We start from the raw sequence: 16,544 nt of genomic DNA, 5'->3' as shown, positions 1-16,544 counted from the left end.
ATTTAAAGATGTTGCAGCCTCTTTACTGGGTATTCACTGCTGGTCGTGGACTGTCTGTTAGAAATCACCTGGAGCCCTTTAAAAAATAAAAAGAAATTAAAAATTCCTGGGCCCTTCACTACACCTATATTGGGAGGTGGGGCTAGGGAATGGCTTTGGGGCCTGGGGACCTTTGCTTTTCACGAAGTTCCCTGGGGCATGCCTGACGCGCCACCAGCTTCAGAAGCACCTGGCTAGGACATGTCAGTCAACCTGTCTGAGTGACAACTAAAATTGTAATTGCACGGTGACAGAAGAGAATCTTACAAAATTGCGAAATTGCTCATCTCTGCCTGTCTCCCTTTTTCTTCTTTTCTGCCTTTCCTCCTCCCTTTCTTTTTTCTTCAGTAGCAGCGGTTCCTGTGAATGTTGGGAGCAGTTTTAGGAAATGCTGTGCAGTGAAATTTAGAGACCTTCGAAGTGCATTAAATATGCCTTCTAAAATTCAGACACTTCATGTGTGTAGGGGCATGGGGCTCAAACAAAAGCTTGGAGGAAAGAGATCTCTGGGTTTTTCCCTAGCGAGGGACCCCCCAGGTTGCAGTATCCTTCCACTGTCTTCATCTCCCCCTTCTTCTTCTCCTGCCTCCGTGGTCCGCACCCACCTGGGAATCGGTGGGCAGAAGGAGACTTGATTGACATCACTCATTTTAGGCCACCAGTCTGTCTGCCGAGCCCGGCAACCAAGATGAACATTAGCGACGATTCACAGCCTCGCTTTCTGTAATGTGACAAAAGCGAGTCCCACAGCAGTTAAGGTTCTCGTTAAGGCCGCGTTAACTGCTCAGACTGATTCTATTTTTTAAGCCACCAGAATAGTTAATACAATGTGTGGGACAACATGATTTCCATTGGGGCACAATCAAAAAGGAAGCTTCTTTCCGCACTTTCTTTAATCTCTCTCCTCGCATCAACCTGAAGCAGAGCACAGGTCCCCCGGGGCCCCTGCTCATCAGCCCTGCCTCCTACAAAAGGGGGATTTTGCCTAGACAGCTCCGAAGAGTCCCGATTCAAAGGTAAAACAATTAGTACACATTAATCATCACAAGGATGGTACTAAAAGCGTAATCCTCTTAGAACTGCAACAAATTAAACTGAAAGTAGCACTATGAAATCAAGCAGAACAGGACCACACAGGCAAGGAAGAGAGAGGACACGGCTTGGAAGCCCAAATCTGGTGGCCACCGAAGACCCCAAGCATCCCCGGTCTTCCGTCTTGGCACAGAAGTCATCCTTCCCTCCCCAGTTGCCTGTGACAACCAAAGGCTCTCCATGCTGAGGCCAGGTGGCCCTCACCTCCCCAGCAGCACAGTGGACATCTGGGAGTCCGATGGGTTTTCTGAGGGTGCAAAGTCACCCCCAAAGCCTGGGAGCAGCCCACCAAGGATTTCTCCAGGAAGAAAGAAAAGCAATCCTTTTCTGCAAAAGGAAAATCTTTGTTCAGATTTCCAAATGAGACCAGCCCTGGGCCAAAGATTGTTTTAGATGAGGAATGCGTGCTTCCTTCACACCCCGCCCGACAGCCCCTTCCTCCTTTCCTCTTCTCTGCGCTTCAGCCTGTGAGGTGAGAGCTGTCTGGGGAGAAAAGCCGCATAATGCAATAACTAATGGTGCTGGCACACTCTGTAACAGCTGGAAGGCATGCGGCCCGACAGGAAAGACACAGTATTACTTACAGCCCGTTGTAGATGTGCTTGGAATCCAGACCGGGCTGCAGAGGTGTCTTTCCTCCTTCTCTCAAGTTGCCCTTCAAGGCCACCTGGTGTTTTCCTTTGATCTCCTTCGCTCCCTTTGTCTTTTTACACCCTCCTGGGTTCCCAGCCATATCCTGGTGTCCCTTGTCTTAGGGACAGTCCCATTTCAGATCAGTATCTTTCTTCTTTCAGCCAACATGGCCCTTTTGCTCTGGATCTTCAGAGCACCATAGGAACAACGGGGCACCAACAAAATAATGAACTTCTCTCTTACCCCTCAGCGTACAACCAGTGCACTAGTATGTGGGAAGGGCTCCTTCCCACCAAAAGGAGGGTCAAGGAATGACTAGAACAGAGAACGCTTCCTGCACCAGAGCCGTGTGGAACTTGCTATTTATCTGCACACTAAGAGAGGACATAAATGAGAAGACAGTGCTTAAAGTCCAAAGTTACTGGTAGACTTTCACACCAGTGACGGGACCATTGGAGACGCATGTATCTTTTCAGGGCTCATATATCCCTGCTCGTAAAGTTAGAAGCTCTTCCATGTATATTCAGGTTTCTTACTAGAGAGAAAACCAATTTGCAAGTTCAGTTCCTTTCATTTGTTTTGAAGCTCCATTCTACTAGTGAAATGTTCAGAATTTTTAATGGTCCGTTTTTATTCTCACCTTTCCCCACATTCTTCTTCTCAGGATATCACCACTGGAAGCAGATACCACGACGCTAGGAGGAAGGCCAAGGGCTCCTTGGCCGGAGCTGAGGCTGATGCTTGCAGACTCCCCAGGGTTCCCGAGCTCCGTGCGGTGCATCTGCCGGCCCCGTCGGGGAGGTGTTTGGTTGACTCGCCCATGCCAGGGTTCAGGTCATGTGATGGCGAACTTTGTGCCATTTCCAAGATGGAAAATATTCAGCTTTTGATGAGATTATTAGGTCTCCTCCTGTCCGGGTCCAAGAAATGAAAACCAGATTTGCATGTATAAATAACCATCAAGTGGTGAAATGATTTATTTAGTCAAGTTACTGTTTTGGAAACCAAATCAATGTGTCATGTCACGATCCAATCTGCCCTTCACTCACATGGCAAAGGAGACTTCTCCGGGGTCTACTAGAAAAAAAAAAGTTGGAATCCTATTAATAGTTTACTCCTAGCACAGTTACAGTGGAATCCAGCTATGAGGATAAAAGCTTGAGATAATATTTCCGAGAACATCCTGATAGTAGCGTGTGCTATTTCTTATTGTATTCAAGACACCACATGAATAACTCTCCCCCTGAAGGAAAGGAAACAAAGCAAAGGGCAACATATTTTCCCACTGTGTAAATTTCCTTCCGCACGTAGCGATAGTTAGAACTGGAAGGCAAGTCCTATGGTCATTACATGTCAGGAGGCTGACATGCTGACAGCTTCAAAGGTGTGTTGAGCTACACTGTGCGTGCTCTTTTTAAAAAAGACAATAGGCATTGAAAATTAAACACTGCATCAAAGCCTTCCAACCCTACGAGAACAAGTCTATGGGAAACTCAAACCAAGATGCAGGGGTATTTCTGTGTAAATTACATGGAGGTTTGGGTCTCTGGGAATTGCATTGTCTAGGATGCCCTGAAGACAGCTGTACGGCTTGGATCTGAGGGGCACGTCAAAGCTGGTGACTGCAGCCAGTGCAGAACCATCTGCAGCTAATTCTAGTCATTCTCCTGGCACGAAACCAAGGCTTCTAGTTTGAATCGACTCTATTAATGCTCAGGGACCTCGCTGCGATACCACCCAGTGTAAAGTGGTCTTAAATAGTGGGTGGTGCCGACCTGGAGCCCAGTTGTGAGGGAAGAGCGATGCACTGGACCGAATCCCACTCTGTTAAGGCTCCTTTTCTTTGAGCCTTGGTTTCTTCATTTGCAAAATGGGACCAGTAGTTTCTAACCTGTGGGGGCATTGAGGGAATCAGAGACACTGCATGTGAAGTTCTAGGCACCTGGCAGGGACTCAGTGAATGGTCCCATTTACGTATGCGCATAATTATGTATGAATGTTTACTTATTTATTTACTACAGCACCCGGTAAATCTCTCTACAGTGGAGGCCATTAACCTGGGGTCTGAATACGTTTGGAACCTAAACCGGAATTATAAGTCTCATGCATCTGTACATTTTCCTGAAGATGAGGGTTCATAATTTGCATACTATTCATAAATAAGATTATAAATAATATAAACAATAGCTGTCATAGTATTCATAATTTCATAAGGGGGTCTGTGATCAAAGGAGACGTTAAGGTCACCACTTTCTGACTTGGCCTCAGCTGCGTGTTGACCCCACACCATGACACGAGAAAGAAAAGTTTGTAGCTTGCGATTCTTTTCCTGTTACGGGTATGCTCTACCTTGTTGTCCTCTAAGCTGAAGTTCTGCGCATGTGCAGAAACGCGGGTGTTCACATGCACGTGAGTGCTTGTGGGTTGAGGGAATGCTAGTTTTGTAACAAGCCGCAAGTTTACTGGGAGAAGACAGGACAGTTGTGGGACCAGAAGAGTTGATGACAGAGGACACGTGGGGTGGAGCCGGGATGCCGTGGGAGGGCACCAAGGGAGGAGGCAGAGGAGACGTGGAGAACGGGGCTGGGTGGAGCCCATGGCCCAGTGGGTCCGCGTGCCTGGGGGCTCTGCGGGCGCAGAACCCCGGTGGCCTCGCGGGGGCTTGCCGCCAGGGGAGTGTGACGGGGCGCTGGCCGTGGAGATGGTCTGTGGGGGATCAGCAGGAAAGAACGTGTGCTGCCATTGGAGGAGACCCCATGGCACGTTCTGGAACAGGGAAATAAGTGCCCAAGGGAGAGGAAAATTATACAGATTGGATAAAATAAGTCATAGTCGAGCAGGCAAAAGACTCACAGAGATTTAGAAGCAAAAGAAAAATTCACAGACCTGTTGCTCCCCACTGCAGCTGGCTTTCCGTGGCTCAGGTGCCAGCAGTTGAACTTGACTGAGGGTGCACAGTGACGAGGGAGGGTCCTGCACGTCACAGGGTAGGCCAGTCCTATCATGCTGGTAGGGACGCAGAGCAGAACTTGAGCTTAAAAATGAATGTGTGTGTGTATTCAAACACACATAGGCACACATGTATACATTCCTACATATGTGTGTATGTGTATTATTCAAGTTCTTGACCAAACTTCTCGAGCTTCTTCCCTGCAGGAGATAGCTGTGTGTGCATGTGTACATGTTAAATTTAGCAGCAAACATGCGTTCATGTTTCCTATTTCCTAGTCACTGCACTAAGAGCTTTAAAGCTCATTCCAATTTAACTCTTAAAGCAAACCTATGAAGTAGGCATTGGTTTTCATTTTACAGGTGAAGAAACTAAGGCTTACTAACATGAAGTGATTTTCCAAAATCTCACTTAGAAAACTGTTAAGCTGGGATTTCAACTGAGACTGCAAAACCAGTTGACACACTAATGATATTCTTGGGGAAGATGGAGTCAGTTTACAAAATGCTAGGGCGATGATTTCGGCAGAAGAAGACGAGCAAGAGACCCAGGTTTGAGGTTTGAGGCTGACTCTGAGTCTCATCGAACCACTTCATAATATTCCCCAGCGCGGATGTACGACATCCTAACCTCGTACCTCACTCTGCCGTGTTTTATTACTTCTCTGTACACCAGGCGATAGAACTCTAAACACAGAGGAGGGGTCAGCTTCAGAAAGGAGCATAAAACTACCGAGAGCCTTTTTATTTTTCTACACCAGTCCCGCAGGTCCGCAAAAGTCAAGGGCTTGATATTTACCATGCGCTGGCTCTACACAAATAGAGATCCATGCTCAGAGGCCACAAAAACAGAAGAAAATGAAGTTCATCACCTTCCAGTAGTCCTGGTAATGAGGAGGGACATGTTGGAGCTGATCTCTGTTGGCTGCTGGTTAGTGCCTCCTGAGCAGTGTCAGGCTGGGGACCAGCAGGGAGGAAGGGTCTTTTCTGTTATGAGCTTGGAGAGTGTATTGACCTTCACAGATGTCTTGCAAAAGGAAGCCAGTATATTGCACATCTCTGAAGATTAGAATCTTGGCGGAGTTTCTCAAAGGTCACAGAAGCTTCCGAATGCCTGACAGTTCATCAGCTACTGCCCACTTCTCTGCTTCCATCGCCAGCATCCCCTTTCTCCTCTCCAGTGCCGGCAGCTTGTCCCACCCTACATGCGGGTTCTCTTTCTCCCTGTTTTCCACTCACTAATGAGAACTGTATCAGAACTATGTTAAGAGAGAGATTCAATGGCACCCACCTGGGAAAACACAGCCAGATTTCTGCTGCCTGAATACAACTGCTGAGCTACTAGGGGCTTACTTTGAGAAACGGGGGCATTATAACACATTGATTTGGCTGGATGCCAGAAGCCATAGGCATACAAAGTACTGTTCACCCCTCTGCTGAGGCTTTAAATATGGTCTGAGGGTATCGTAAAATTCAGAGAAAACTGGTGACAGATCGAATGCATAGTAGATGTGCATATTTTGTTTGTTTGTTTGTTTGTTTGTTTATGTGTTTCTTTTCCTGAACAACAAGTATTCTCCATCATTCCTAGATAGAGAAGCTTCTGGAAATTACTGTTACTAAAACTACCCGTCATTTTCATCACCGTATTCCCAGCTCCTTAAACAATGCCTGCCATACGGTTGGTACTCCATAAATATTTGTCGAAGAAGTGAATAGGTGGCTAAGTGTGAATCTGCATCTCTAACTAGATGCCTTGTCCATCTTTGAGCCCCTCATCTAGAACACTGTAGCATGCTTTCAGTCAGTCTGAACAACCGATGTGGGCTGTTTCTGTGCTTCCAGTGCAGCTGGGCTGCGGCGCGCTCTGTGTCATAAAGAAGAGCAGCCCAAGGCTCAGGTTGCCCTTGGGAAGCAACCGAGGGCAGTGGGTGCTGGGAAGGAGTGCTCCTTAAGGTCCCAGCATTACCTTGGCTGACAGTACTGTCCCCTGGTTCATCAGGATCTCCTCCCTCCTAACCCTCCTCCCCAACGTAATCTCTGCTGTGTGATGAAATCCTATCCACCTACCCACTCCCACCGTTCGCCCCAGGAAATATTTCCATTTGGACAGGAAGGTTACCTGCACAGGGCGTTGGTCCAAGCGAGAGGTCCTAATAGTGGGAACTTAAGGGAATAGCACGAGCCAACAGAGGAGACATTTCTGTTTTTACTTAAATTATCTTTTGCGTTTGCTTACATTCCACAATCTTGGCATTGACCTATTCTACCTCCACAAAGAGAGTCATTTCCTCAGTCACTGTGGTGACAGTTCCTTTACTGGAGGAAGAAGAGACTCAGGGAAGGAACCAGATCAGCCTAATTCAAAGAAAAAAACTCTTCAAGAGCCCCTTAAAACCTCCCCGCCCACCTCCCCCCCCACACCATTTCAAATCAGTATTCTTAGTAGCTTGACTTTAGGAGAATTCCGCCTCTCATAATTTTTTATGAGGAAAAGCAATCCCACTTGGAAAAAAAAACAGCAGTGCAGCTAGCATATTTGAAGATTATATTTTATTGATTGATTTTTAAAAACATACATTTTAAACAGAATTTCTGTTGAAGTTAAGTTTATGTGGCACCAGCCCTTGGAGAAAACGTGACAGCAAACGCAGAGGGTCTATGAGTGAGGTTCTCCACGTGCAGGATGGCAGTCGGGGGGAAGGAGCGCAGCTCACGGCCTGCACTGCTCCTCTGGGTGGTGCTTGTGTCTAGAGCTCTGCCCATTTCCCTATGTCCGTGTGATGCTGATGGCCTCTCCCGTGGCTCTGAAAGGAGGTCTGGACCAAGAGTCAGGAGCTCAGGTTTAAGCCTGGCCCTGTCTCAGACTTTCCCAGGGGCCTTGGGCAAATCAATTAATTTTTCTGAACTTTAGCTTCCTGGTTTGAAAAAAAAGATATAGCTTATAAAATAAAAGCTCTGGAGCTTGAAAGTCTTGGACTCCAGCTACACAACCCTGAGAAACTCATTTAACATCCTTTAATGAAGGGGCGATGATGACAGCCCTTATCTCACAAGTTTGCGTAGTAAGAGACATAATCTGTGCATTCCTGCCTCGAGGTCGGCTGGAACAGGGAATGGCAGGCAACAGCTTCCATCCTGAAACCAGGAAAAAGGGATGAATTACAAAACCCCACTTTTGAAAACAAAGAGCTGTAGAAGCCACAGGAACTAGACTTTTAAAAAGATTCCAGAAAAGGAACATCCCTTTGTAGGAAATATTATCATCCCTAGTAGTTTTTTTTTCTTTTTGACTGGAGGCATTTGTAAATTCTAGAATTAGCCTAAGGACTGGACTTAAACCCAACTGAGGGATTTTATGGAGGAGAGATAAATCAGCAGAGGTTTTGGCAATCGAGAGCTGACATGATAAACTGGGAAACAGAGGATCCCCAGATGCAAGGGAAACTTGATGAATTCTAGGAGGATGTGGGAGACTAGGGGCTGGGTGAGAAAGGAAAAGTGAAAACTCCCACACTCTTGCAGGGAGATTTTTTTTTTAATCAGTTGTCATAGTTTCTCTGGGACTCAGAGGGCTCCCAGAATGTGGACCTTTAAGTTCTAAAACCAAGAGAGTTTCAGGCAAACTAAAATGACTTGGTCACCATTGGTATTTAGGAGAAAAATTTACACTGGAAGGAGGGAGTCTACAGAAAATAGGCAACCAATCTCTTGCTCAAGATATTTGCTAAATATTTAACTTGCATAAGGTGTGGAGCTAAAGAACCAGATTTAAAATATGCAGAGGTTATACTTTCAGAGTTTAAAAGATTGAGACATCAAATTTTCCCAAAATCTAGGAAGACATGCCTGAGGAACAAAAGCTGGAATAAGTCTTACCGAAACAACACCCCAAGTGCAGCTGAACTAACGCCTGATAGAATCATAGTGATCACCTTCTCACTGTCCCTGTTGCACAGAGGAAGAGTAGAACTCTTTCTGGTAGAGAATATTGTATGGAGACTCTGTGCTTCTTTTATTTCAATTTTCAGCACAGAATAAAAATGACTAGACAGAAGAGGCAAAGAAAGTGAGCAACAATCAAGAAAAAAAACAGCCAATAGAAGTAGACCTGCAGATATTCAGGTATTGAAGTTTGCAGATAAGTTTGAACTAAATATGAGTAATATGTTAAGAAAAATAAGGGGGAAATGGTCAAAATAGAGGAAAATATTGAAAATATTAGAGATTCAACCGGGAATTATAGTGCGTACAATGAATCAAATGGACATCCTGGAACTGCAAAACAACACACAGACAAGAGTCTGGACCTGGCAGTAGTAGACTTAGCAGTCTCAAAGACCGGTGAATGGACACTCTCCAAATGGAAGCATAAAGGGAAAGAAGAATGGAAAGGACAAAAGCCATAGGGAAACTATCAAAAAGTGTAACACACGTTAGAGTTCCAAAACGATAGAAAACAGTGAGGCAGAAGCAACTATTTAAATAGATAATGGCCAGTAACTTTCAAAATTGCTGGCAATTATTAACCCACAGATTCCAGAAGTTCAGTGAACTTCAAGTAGGATAAAAACAAAGCAGACCACATTAGGCACATCTTATTTAAGCTGTTGAAAATTAAAAGATAGAGGAAATAGTATTAAAAACAAGTAGAAGAGAAAGACATTACCATCAAAGAAGAAACAATAACTAACTTTTAAAAAGCAATTATTGGAGCCAGAAGACAATGGAATTACATCATTAAAGTGATGAGGGGGGAAGCAATGCCAATCCGTATTTCTATACCCAGCAAAACTATTCTCCCATAATGAATGCAAAAGAAACATTTAGACAAATTAAATAGGAGAGGATCCACTGCAAGCAAATAGACTTTCCAAAAAGTATTGTAGGAAATGCTTCAGGCTGAAGGAAAACCATGCCGAATAAAAGCAGGAGGAAATGAAGGCACCAGAAAAAGTAAGTCAATGGACAAATGTAAACAGATATTAACTGTTTCAAGTACCAATAATAAAACTGTCTAGGGCAGTTTATATCATCATAGCAGTAAAAAAGATATGCCAGTAAAAGCACAAAGGGTAGAAGGATAAAAAAAATGGTGAAACTAAAGTTTCTTTTGTTATTCAGGAAGTGCTCACAGCCCTGACTTAGCATAGGCTATTAACCTCAGGGTTGCATACTGAAATTTCTAGGTTAATTACTAAAAAATGCAACCATATATAACTAAAAAGCTAATCAAACCCTGGCTGGTGTGGCTGAGTGGATTGAGTGCCAGCCTGCAAATCAGAGTCGCTGGTTTGATTCCCAGTCAGGGCACATGCCTGGGTTGCAGGCCAGGTCCCCAGTGGGGGGCTCACGAGAGGCAATTTATAGCTGTTTCTCTGCCCCTCTTTCTCTCTCCCTTCATCTCTCTAAAAATAAAAAGAGAAAGCTAATCAAGGATAAAATATTGAATAAAAATACTTGAATGCAAAAGAAGGCAAGAATACAGAAATAAAGGGTATATGTAAAAAGGAGAAACTGAAAGCCAGTGAGTATCATGATTACAATAAAGGTACATGGACTAAATACACTTTAAAAATGATTTTTTAGAAAAGACCTGACTATGTACCATTTATAAGAGATGCAAGTGAAATATAAAATCACAGCTAGGTTGAAAGTAAAAGGGTGGAAAGACGTATCAGTTGAGTAGTAACAGAGTAGGTGTGGCTGCATTTACATTGAGCAGATATCTTACTGAAATATAACAATTGCTTCATAAGTTGTTAGCGCAAGTTATTAAGAGAGAAGAATGTCATAAGAATCTGAAATCGAAAGATTTGGGATTTTATAACCCTAACTTAAGGACGATTCTTAAAATTTTGTACTATTCCTTTCAATCTACTTTTCCGATTCTACCATAAAAATTTAGTTTTACTTCTTCAGGGTAAATTTTTCAGCTGATTATATGCCTATTGATATGACACCTATCACAATTAAACCAAAGTAATGTTGTGCATTAAGTATTTTCAACTTGGATTCCCTTAAATGTATCAGAGAGGCCTATGAAGTACCAGCATGTTTAAAATTCAGGCAACTATGAAAAATCAGACTTTGGAATGTTTAAGCCTTTAAATTATTATAATAAATCCTCTCTGTCCAGAGATATTGAAAGTGAAAACCATAAGGGAGTTTAGATCTCTGCAGGCATCTGCTCATTTTACAAATGAAGGAAGTATAACCCCCAAAGGGTAAGAAGAAGGAAGAGGAGATCCCTGGCCTTTTGATTTGCTAATATTCTTTTAACTTCAGTGTCACGAAAATATTTCTAAAACTCATTGAGTAAGTATTTTTGAGCATTCACTGTATAAAAGGCACAGATATAATTATTGGACATAAAATAAAGGCAAGACCCTGCCATCAATAGGCTTGTAGTCTGACAAAGAACACAGACCTTAAATGGAAAAAAAAGAATTATTTTTATAAGACTTTTATAAGAATGCAACAGTATGTAGTGAACTCTTCTTAAAAGAGTGGGATTCAGCCTGGTGTAGTCTGCATGAAAGACCTTCCCGAGGAAGGGGGTCATAGTTCACCCAGAGAAGGAAAGAGAAGAATATTCCGGTGCGAAGAGGAGCTGGGGCGACCTGAGACAGGAAGGGGTTTGGAACCTCAGGGCCGGACAGGAAGACAGAGTAGCTGGAGTCCAGAAAACCTGTGTGCATGGGGAGGAAGTTCAGGAAGAGAGGTATCACAAGGCTCCTGGTTGTAGGGGTGGGAATTGTGGGCCAGATCATGGAGAACTTCACAGGGCTTGCGAAGGATTTTGGAACTTATTTGGAGAGCAATTAGGTACTGCTAATGAAAGGAAGCAAAGTGTTCAGCTTTATGGTGTTCTTTTTCTAATACTATGGTTTTCAAGCCTGTATGTAGGATTCACGAGGACAATCCTACATACAGACAATATTTTTCTCATGTAACATTGAACCCTCAAACCCTGGCACAGTGCCTGGCACCTACACTCAATAAATACTTGATGTAAGAATGCATGATGGATGGATGGATGGATAAAGGGATGGAGGGATGGAGGGATAGAAAGAAGGCATAGTATGGGCAATGGGTTGAGGCAGAGTAAATGGATGTAGGGGCCATTTCCGATGGAATGACTATCCAGGCAAAAGACAACAGTGATATGGCAATGGTGGAATAGGCGGTGGCAGCAAAGATAGGGTAAAGTGTACAGATTTGGGAAATTTAAGGAGACAGGCTCAACCTACAATGTGTTAATGAATTGAGTGTGGTGGCTTCGAAAGTGGAATCGGTGGTGATTTCCAGTTTCAGTTATGAACGCTTGGGTGAGTGGAGGTGCCATTTATTAAACCAGTTAGAAGTAGTTTAGGGGAAAGATCTTAAAAGTCTCCAATGGACTTTTGCTGCTTTTCTACAGGGAGTGAGGCGAACACAGTCCAATCTCCCTTTGAAGGCTGAGGCATTTACCGGGGTGGAGCAGACTCACTGGGCTCAGCAGGGAATCGGCCGGGGGCTGTGGCCAGAGATGCAGGGCAGTGGGCACTGAAACAGAACCTTCACAAAGGAAATTGCAGTGCTTGTCTAATTAATACATTTATTTTGGAGTGAGCCGCTTGTCCTTGATATCACTTTGTTTACCTAACAAATTTGCTTTTTCTTCTCATAAATTACCATATTTCGTGATCCTAAGATGCAAGTGTTTTTACAGTTTAACATGTCAGCAGTTAGGATGTGTCTTATTCATAGTGCCTGCCTGAGACTCACTATTTGGAGCAGCTGCAAGCAGATGGCTTATTTGGGCGTGGGGTTCGGGGGCCAGCAGTGGGTGAGCGAACAGGGAGGGAGAGAAGAGCAGTACCAGGTAGTGCTACTGAATGACTAGGGCTGGAGGCGCCTAGTGACTCATCCTGGACCCTCTGTGGAGAGCCTTATACAACGTGGCTCAGAGAATCTGCCTGAGGACATTGCCTACAGCTGCTGGTAGGCTGCCCCACAGGGCATGAGTCATGGCACGTTTTGTTGCAAGTGTGCAAGAACTCAAACGGCAGGCATCTCGCACTGCAGTGTTGAAGAAATTCTGGGTGCAAAGCAAGAGAGAAGTTGGCCAAAGACCGAACACAACTGTTGCTCATGAAGCGGTGTGCCAAAGGCAGCTGTGGTTAATGGTTTAGTTATGGTTCTTTCACTCTATCTTAGTGTTACGTACAATAATGGTATCTCTTATAAGTGATGACATCTCAGATTTAATGGAACACAGTAGACCATTGACCTTGCTAAGATGCATTTTGTTGAGGTAAGATTTGAAGGAGCAAATTTGGTAAGACTGGATTAAACTATAAGACAGAGCCTGCAATTCCTTACATCTCCTGGATCCTCATCGTTGTCCCTTGTCCCCAACTCCTCCATCCTTATCGGTCATTGGAACTGTACAAGAAACCTTCCACATCCCAGAATTTACCTACCACGGAAAATATTTTACCTGAAAAGAACAAGTAGAATGGTAGAATGATGTTCCGTCATAGACTGGTTTGGGGGGGCACTTTTCATGTTTGTTCTTAAAGAATTGGATCCTCTTTTTTTTCAAACCAAATATTTTTCAGAACCCAATGTCTGCTTAAAATAGATAAAAACAGAGATGTGCTGCAGGATTTGGGGGCTCCAGGACCCCCCAGCTAATATGAGTCCTTGTTCCTTCTGTGGGGCATATGGAACCCTTGAGCTCCAACAAGATTTGGAACCTGTGACTCACATGCGTCTTGCTCCCCCAGCCCGCAGGGCATTTGCTTAGTGTCTGTTTGCTCTTATTTGAGACATAACTACAGCAGGGTTGATTGTTTCATTTCCTAGCCTATGGCAGATTTATAAACAGAAAATGGCTGGGAAGGAATAGCTACTCAAGGCTAGCATAGTGATATTCACACAGCAGAAGCTCAAAGCTAGGATTATGACTGAAAAACTACAGAAAGCACCTTTTAAAAAAATGACAATACTCAGGAGTATTTAGCGTGTGGGCAACAATCTAGCCCACGTTACTAGTTTGTAAAGGCGTCAGAGCATTATGGCACACAGAGGAGGCACCATCACATCCTCCATTTGGTAATTCTTAAGGTACTGAAGTATGTCATATATAATAATTCTCACCAAAAATGGCTTCATTTGAATAGATTTGAAATGTAATGTGTCCAGTTTCAGTTAGAGGGAGCATTTGTATACTGGTATTCTTTTGCCACTATGTAGTAGAAAATCCAACTAACACTGGTATATAGGTAAAGGAAGTAGTTGAAAGTAATGAAGCTTCAGGTGGGGTTTGATCCAGTAGCTTACTCATATTATCCAGGACCTGATTTCTTTCTGTTCCCTGTTTTGCTTCCCATGTTCCCTGTATGGCCGGCCTGCTTCATGGCCACAAGTTGGTTGTTTCCTCATTCATGTCCAACCCAACAAGGGGTGGGGAGGAGGGTATTGAAGAGAGAGAGAGAGAGACAGAGACAGAGACAGAGAGACAGAGAGACAGAGACAGAGAGAGAGAGAGAAGTTAGCTTTTCTTTCTCAATCTTTAACAAAGAGTCCTCAGTCAGGTTGGAACAACACAGTTCACATGTCTATTCCTGATATAATAACTATAGCCATAGGGATGAAATTATATTAATTATTTTGGCTAATCAGGTCCCACCTCTTAAAGTTAAAGATGGTTCTAAGTCCCATGGGCCCCATGGTGACACGCATGGAGAAATAAATGCCTGGGATGGTACTAAATCATATCCACACTGTTGTTTTTCAAGCTAAGTATTGAACAACTGGACTCTAAGCTCAGTGAAACCAGGAATCATTGTGCTTTTGTTCACTGCTATAGCCCCAGCATGAACTACAAGGCCCGTCATCAGAGAACCTAAATATATGCTTATTTATTGCTGAGTGAACAAAAGAATTTTTCTGTTTGGAGAAATGCACAAGATTCTAGTTTTATTCTTATACGTGAGGCAACTTGGTTGCAGTTACAGAAGCAGGAAGTATTGGGATCAGTGTTCACACAAGAAACATTTTCTCCTAAGCATAATCATGTTTAGCACGATTTCCAAGCAAAAGAGGATCAAGTCATTTGGAACAAGGCAAGGTTAAGTCAGTTGTTTATCTCCCTGATTATGGATATCAAAAGGGAGAGAGAGGAGAGAGAGAAGGAAAGGGGAGGGAGAGAACCTGGGAAGTAAAAAAGAAAGGAAGGAAGTGATGGAGGGAGGGAGAAAGAAAAGAAAGGGGGAGGAAGATAGGTCAGGAGGGAGGGAGGGAGGGAGGGAGATCTAGAATCTGGTTCCAGGGCAAACACACTTTGAGATGGTGGTTATTCTGTGACATGATTTTGCTAAGTGCGTGTTTGCGTGTCTTGTGTGTGTGTATCTTCCTTTTCCTGCTAAGAGTAAATGTCAAGCCTAGCTCGAGGCTTTAAAATTTACTAAACAGCTGCGAGAATGTGGATAGCAAGTTATAGATCACCCAGTCACTTGGGTGTGGATAAAAGTCTTGGGCCAAATACCTGAGTGTCCACTTCATAATGGGAATAATAATCTTATTTGAAAACATGACCCAGACCCCAAGTTATATATTTTTTTTTGCCCCTAGAAGACTGTCTGGCATGTTTATATGGACATATTAGAATTGTATCCAAGGTGAAAGAAAAACAATTGACTTTCTGACTTTATAGTCTGTCATTGACTTTTAAAGTATTTCATAAAATGAAGTAATAACTTCAAGATCAAGGGCATTTTCCTTTGGGTCTTCATCAATTATTTCACTTTCTCTTGGCAGTGGCCTCCACCTACTTCTTCCGAAATATCAACCACCAGGCTGACATTGCACTGGAAAATCTTACTCTCTCTCTCTCTCTGCCTTCCTGAATGCGTGTTTCATGCATTAAATTGTTTTAATCACTTCAACTTTTACTAGAGTTTGGCAATTGGTACATTGCTGAATTGTGTGTTCCCAATTTAATGCTTTTAGAACGTATTTAAGTAAGTTCCAATACACTTAGTCATTGCTATTCAAATGAGAGAACCATATTTCAAGGAACAGAGCGCAGGGAGAGAGACGAGGTGAGTAATGGGTAATAAGTGAAAACCATCTATCAAGACACATTGGAGGCTGAAACAGATGGTGAGGAAAAGCCCCCACGTCCATTCGCCCTGGCCTCGGAGGGCCTATCAGTTTTATTTCCAGCAAACATACACCTTGGCTGGCTTCCCCTCATGGCTTCTGGCTGATCTCTCCAACGTTAAGATCTTGGGAGAAGTGGGAAACTAACTTGTTTCTCAGACCTAAACTCATGAAACAGGCAGCCCCGTGGAAAGGACACAGGCCAATCTCAGGAGCCCCAAGCAGGGGCCGGAGTTTGTAGAGGGGCGTGGGCAGAGCCCACGGTTCCTAGCACTGGTTCCTAACGTGTTTGCAGGAGGAAGACAAAGGAACCGCTGAAGGCGGAGCCAGGCAAAGCAGATAAAGCTTGTCTCCTTCATCCCACTTTTGCTACTCATCCTCCAGGTGCCCAGGCATTGTGTGACCCCATACATACCCACGTTTCCATGCTGAATGTCACTTTCTTTGAGAACTTTACCCAGCTTTTGAGCTTCCTAGTTCTCATGTGTAAAGTGGACAGAATGATACCCATTTCTCACAAATGGCATGTGGCCTACACAAACAGTGAAATGTGTACCACGAACCTCGCAGAGCCAGGCACGGGGTAAGCCTGTTTCCTGCCCCACACGCTCTCTACACTCTGTAAGAAAGACCAGGGGGTTCACAGTCAGCTTAAAAGAGGGGGGCGGCACCCATAT

The sequence above is a fragment of the Phyllostomus hastatus genome, unplaced genomic scaffold (assembly GCF_019186645.2).
Source record: "Phyllostomus hastatus isolate PE091 unplaced genomic scaffold, TTU_PhHast_1.1 phas_contig_150, whole genome shotgun sequence".
Lineage (NCBI taxonomy): Eukaryota > Metazoa > Chordata > Mammalia > Chiroptera > Phyllostomidae > Phyllostomus > Phyllostomus hastatus.
The sequence above is the reverse complement of the archived record's forward strand: the minus strand, read 5'-3'. Positions refer to the sequence as shown.